The 6,000-nt window shown below is 36.5% G+C and overlaps 1 long non-coding RNA gene across 1 annotated transcript in view; it reads right to left on the bottom strand.

Annotated features, from left to right (window-relative positions):
* LOC139827297 (uncharacterized) overlaps nt 1-5,528 on the bottom strand; it is a 35,356-nt gene extending 29,828 nt beyond the window's left edge. Inside the window, exon 1 of the long non-coding RNA XR_011737781.1 lies at nt 5,378-5,528. This is a non-coding gene — a long non-coding RNA (uncharacterized lncRNA). The remainder of the gene's footprint in view (nt 1-5,377) is intronic.
* Between the last annotated feature and the right edge of the window lie 472 nt (nt 5,529-6,000).

Here is a 6,000-nt window from a genome sequence, read left to right on the forward strand (position 1 = left end):
TGTGTCATAATTCACACATATGCCCTCATGATAAACAGAAATGAGTCATGAACTGTGGAGCTTTATCAGTTATTTGCTAATGGATGAGCATTAGCAGACAATAAGGAGAAGTACTGATACATTCTAGGAAGGAGACTGTACTACAGCATAAACCCAGAACAAGCAATTTTTTTTAGCTCAATAGAAATTTATAAACTGTATCCTCCAAGCTATTCAACACAAACACATATCTGCAGGCATCAGAAATCCTTGTAAGTCATTTGAGTTCTGTCAGCGCTCAAAGTACCACCCATGAGGAATTTATGATCTCAATTTCAACATTAGTTTGCTAAATGACTTCGGCTCGTCACTCACCACTGTGCATTCTTTATCTTCCCACCCGTATGGAGGAAATAGGAGTCATTACTTCTGTAACATGTCGTAAGATTTTGAGCTAAAAAGTACTTTTCAAAAGATGAGCAATTATGATGTTTCTGACTCAAAATACTGCCCTGCTCATTTTCTGCTAAGGCAGGTGACATGTTCTCAAGCTTCAGAGCTAAGGAGTTCAGCTCATGCACTGCTAATGTAAGACAAATACCAAAGCCAAACACAAAATATAAGATTTTGCTACTCTAATGTCACCAGAGTGTTGGTATGATGCCCATATTCCTGATTCAGGCATAAAATATTGATAATTGTTGTTTTCTAACAACATTTAGTTGGATGGGAATTTTTTTTCTCTTTCCCAGAGGAAAAAGCTAATAGGCCTTAAAGCAAAATTTATTCCTCTGTAGCCTGACTCCATTACTTTTCCCTTGGCCATAATTTATTTGTCTGCTGCTAAGACACACTTTAAAAAAATACTATGATGCCCATATTCTTGCAGTAAAATCTCACATGGTGTTAACACATGACAAAAAGATATAAAGAGCATGGAAAACAAGGTTAGCATGAAGTGAAAAATGATGTAATATTAAGCTAGGTTGTTGCTTTTGTGGCAATCTTTTTTCCAGCTCATACAATTGTCAACGTAGATGACTCCCCTTATACCTTTATGGGCCAGATTCTTCAAAATGGATTCCTGGTTTGTGGCTACTATTTTCAATATGCACTTCATTATGTCCAGTGTTTGCATATGCAATTCACTTAGGTAGTTATACTGGCCCCAGGGAAATGCCCAGTGAACATTCACTGTGACTGAGCTTGAATGAATAATGAAATGCTAATGGAAAAATGTAGACTCGCATGATAGCAACTGAACTCTGCTCACCATAAAGTGGGTTGAATTAAAGGTCTCCATTAAAAAAGAAAAAAAAAAAAGATTCCTATACTATGATTAAAACACGTTTGACTGTAATTTTACATAGGTAATACAAGTAAGGCTCCTAAAGCTGCTTCCTTCAAATTCTGTAATTTGATTCCTATTCACAGGGAATAAGGGTGGTGTACAAACTACTGGGTTTCCTCCTCCTTTTAACCACAGCAGAGGAGAAAGGGAAGTGTAGTGCCACCCTTCCCTTTCCTTATTTCTTCAAGATTTGTGAGCTGATAATAATTCAAAATGACTATCTTAAAATTTAGATTATACAGGGAGGATGGCAACTAACTGATTCCCAAATGAACTTCTGATTGAAATAGCCATGATGTTTAGGCAGTGCTTATTTTGTAATTGTCACTGGTATGCTGGACTTTTACATTGCTTTTTTTTTTTTTTTTTTCTAAAATGACTATGTCTATACACTGTTTTACAACCAGACTACTGGTTTGTATGAGTGAGCTTGCTCTTCTATTCTAAGGTTGCCAGCACCATACCTGGTACCGTATAGCTACATCATTCGAGAACTGTGGCCAAGCTAGTAAGGTCCTACTGTATGGCTTAGCTCATAGGCTTGAGTGCACCAATATATGACAGCATGACTGCCATCTTCATGTGTCCCATTCCAAAAGCAAGAATAAAAAAATCCCTTCACACCAACAAGAAGTACCCTTCAGCAAGCATGACATGAAGGAAGTGCATTCTATAGCTGTCCTTATCGCATTCCACTGTATTCCCCAGTGGACAAGGGCTAAGGATGCCAATCCTCCTCTTTGGTAGGGAGAGCTGAAAGAGTGACTATTGAAATATTGTTGTTTGTATTGGTAGGAAAAAACCTTGGAATAGCAGAACATGAGATCAGAAACTTCTCAGGATGATTACAAACAAAGAAGACAGGGAATACATCTTTCTCTGATGGGAAATTAGCTATTATAAAAACAAAATGAAGCACAAGGGAACTTATTACATGTGCCAACTACAGGCATTAGACGTGGACTGTAAAGGCATAGGTGGGCACAGGTGGGCAGGAGTCTGGAGGAGAGGCTTTAGTTTCAGGCATGACAGACTCCTCTGCATGCCAGACTCCTCTCCACTGAGCACTCTGTCAGAGACCAGACAGGAGAGGGACAGCAATAGTTAAAGCGGCTCTACAACACCCAGGGTCAACCATAGTGACCTGTCATGAAAGAAGCTGAAAGAATATTTGCTTCTCAGTAGGTCTCATTTGTCCTTGCCATGTGTCATTTAGGTTGTATTTTCTTTAACTAAGTAATAACATGCCATCTTCATGTCTTTGTCAGAAAAGAGAAAAGGACAGTGGTCCAAACTTATCCTGGACCTTATAACATCATATTCAACATGTAGCATCTACCATAGAGGTTCAGTCAGTGACTCCTTGTGGTGATTTGTATGGGTCATTTTTCTTCATAAGGAGGGTTAAACTGGCTGCAGCAGCCAAGCAGGTAATCCAATGATCTGCGTGAGATATTTTTATTATTCACAAAACTCAGGGAATACAAGACCAAAACCAAGCTACAGCTGTTTTTGACTAAGTATAACTCGGGTTTTGCATTACAATAATGTAGTCTGTTTTACAAAAGTAACCTTTCAATTCTCCACTAAAAGTGTGCATTTCTATTGTACAAAAGACATTTGCCCCTGACTGCCAGGGATACCACATTTCCTTTTAAGGTAGTCTATTGCTTTTTGGTAGAAAGCAGTATCAGGCCCATGTACTCTAAACTTTGTATTTTCCCCTATAGTATACTTAATAATGTAAAAGACCTCGTTACACTGAGGTAAGGATACCCCTAACACTGGATTCTTTATGTTATACCTATGTTTTTCTGAACTCATGTTTCATTAATTCACTCCTTAAGCTACCTATAAATGGTTCTACTTATAACCTACAAATACTTGTAGATGTTTAAGATATCATTAGTCACCATCTGATCAAGTTACATTTGGAGCCATTCCAGTGAATTTAAATTGTTAGGGCCTTGCCCAAATATATTCTGATTTGTCAATGTACTTTTGACTGCTGATGTGTTCAGAAGCATAATAATAATCTTGGTAGTAATTTTTAGCCACATGTAGTCTTCCTTAAGCTATCTTTAAAATCCTACTAAACAGTTCTTGGCTAGCCCGTCCTGTTAAGTCACCAAATAGTCACTCATTTCACTAACTGATAGAGAATGGACTTTTCTTTCTTTTTTTTTTTTTTTTTTTTTTTTTTAAAATCAAAACTAAGTTAGTTTGTGCTTTCCTAGTATGGTGGGACTGATGATAAAGGATGTGCAGTCAGTTAGTGGAAAGAATATTCCTTTTAAGGATTTAATATTCTCTTTGTCTTACTCAGTTGTTAAAGGCTTCAGCTGTAGCAGATCAAACAATAATTTAGGTATCCCCCAGTTGTCTGCCTCCTCCCTGTGTGAAATGTTGATATGTCATTACTTTGAATTTATGGATTTTCAGTCTCTATAGTCAGTGATCAAATCAGATAATATTAATTTTTCAATTATAATTTTATGCAAGCATTTTATTAACTCAAGCTGCATCTGGAACTCTTGCTAGTAAGTGAGATGTGACTTGAAGTTTCCTGATAATAAGGGAGATGCATGACAATATTATTTGATATACCACAGCAGAACAATGCAGAGCATCAATAATATAGAACTCTTTAGATATTAACTATATAATGACAACTTTTACACCATTTTACTTTCCATTTTTAGGTTGCCTCTTTAGCTTTGGGGATGGTGAAGTTAAGCGATCTTTCAGAAAGTAGTTACTCCATTAATGGTATAAAGAATAAACTCTTTCTGTCTTTAGTTTTTACATTGAAAGGTGGACTAATGTAATCTGAATGGGGATCAAAAAATGACAAGTCTTTAGGTCCTTCTGGAGAGGATAAATTCACAATGAAAGACAGTGCTGTACATTTTCTGTGGTGGATTCATTTGTTTTCTGCAATAACAATTTTGAATATTTTTGATAATCAGACCGATTTTTTCCACCTATATCTTGCTAGAAGATAATTCAAGAATAACAGTTACTTCACCAGTATAGAAAGGCAAGAACTGATACTTATTGTTAAGATTTCTAAGAGCTCAAAAACTTGGGTTCTTTTGATTTTGAGCTTCATTTTTCTCATCTTCATATTAGTGTGTATTACACTGTGTAAGATAGGTGGTGTAAGATGTAGTTGCTACTTGTAAGCAATGTTGTAATCCTCATATAACAACTGGAGTGACTGCTACTATATGCAATAGCAGTTCAGAATGACTCATGAATTGATGTCATTATACTTCTCCAGCCAGCTGAATTGCCAGTGTTTTGTGTTTCTAATTCAGGAAGGAAGAAGGAATCTGACTTTCCTTCTGCTTTACAAAGAATTTTTAAAAGTTGAAATTAACGTTCTCAGAGTGTAATGCTATCCGAGTGAGAGGTTTTTTTGCTTTCAAATGAAGTTCAGGGTCTCTTGCCCAACATCCCGTTTCGAAATGTGGTGATCTGTTAACACCTATCTCCATACAAATCATATTCAGTTTAACCTAGTTTTCTCTCTGGGACAAAGGAAAAATTACATAAAGCATACTGTTGTGTAACAAACACATTATGTTCTCTAAAGGCTGCCAAACTCCAATAGAGGCTTAACAGCTATGTAGAAAGTCATGCGATACTTTCTCTGGATGAGCAATAATTAGCACGTAACACCCTCGATCTTCCTAATTTTCAAATGTATATGACAAATGAAAATATAGATATAAAATAGATACAATATCATAATGTAAGTGTATAGACACACTCCCCAAATTTTTATACATATATATATATAACCAAACACTGTTATCAGAGGATCTTTGTGTTTGGACAAAATATGTTTTCCTTGCACCTCTAGCTTAGCAAAATATCTCTGCCCCTATTAAAAAAGATAATTTATAAAAGGCAAGAAAGTGAGAGAGAAATGTCTAGCCTTCTAGCTGAGATAAATATCTAGAGGGATTAAATCCAGAGTCTTGAAACCACAATGTAAAGAAATATAAGCTGAAAACTATTAGTTTCTTAAAAAAATCTCACCTTTTAAAATGATGCATCAGGAGCTCATCCTTACCTGCAGTGACTTAGGAGACCAACTCACAGTATAGGATCTATAAACTGACGACAGAGTGTTGCAGACAGAACAGAATAAACACTCTTGATTTTTTGTAGCTGAATAACACAGAGCAAACATTAAGTGATACATCTAGTAAAGGACAAAGATATCTGAAAGTCAGCATCAGTCTATGACTGAGTCTGGACCAGCATTAAGACTTCCTGCCATTTCTGGAACATTCTTCCCAATGCACGGTATAGGAAGTGTTAGGAGGATCAGTACCCCCAAAACAAACAAGAAGCTGAGCAAGGTACTGCCTGGATGTGGGCAACAGAAATGCTGAAAAGAGATCTCATGGCCTCTGTGGAGTTTAAATAATCCACCCCAGCGTGCAAGAAAGTGCTGCTACATGCTTGCAATCCTATTTTAGTGGGTCAGAATTTTTCTTTCAAGGCAATGAGCAGCCTGTACTTTTTTCTTTTGAAAAAATGTCACCAGAATTTCAGTAGTTGAAAATCTTTTCCATTCAAATTCCCTTCGAATTCCTTTGGCAATAAAATACTTGAAGAAAGTTTCACAGATGATTAAATACCTACACCCATAATTT

Source organism: Patagioenas fasciata, chromosome 2, assembly GCF_037038585.1.
Source record: "Patagioenas fasciata isolate bPatFas1 chromosome 2, bPatFas1.hap1, whole genome shotgun sequence".
NCBI classification, from domain to species: domain Eukaryota; kingdom Metazoa; phylum Chordata; class Aves; order Columbiformes; family Columbidae; genus Patagioenas; species Patagioenas fasciata.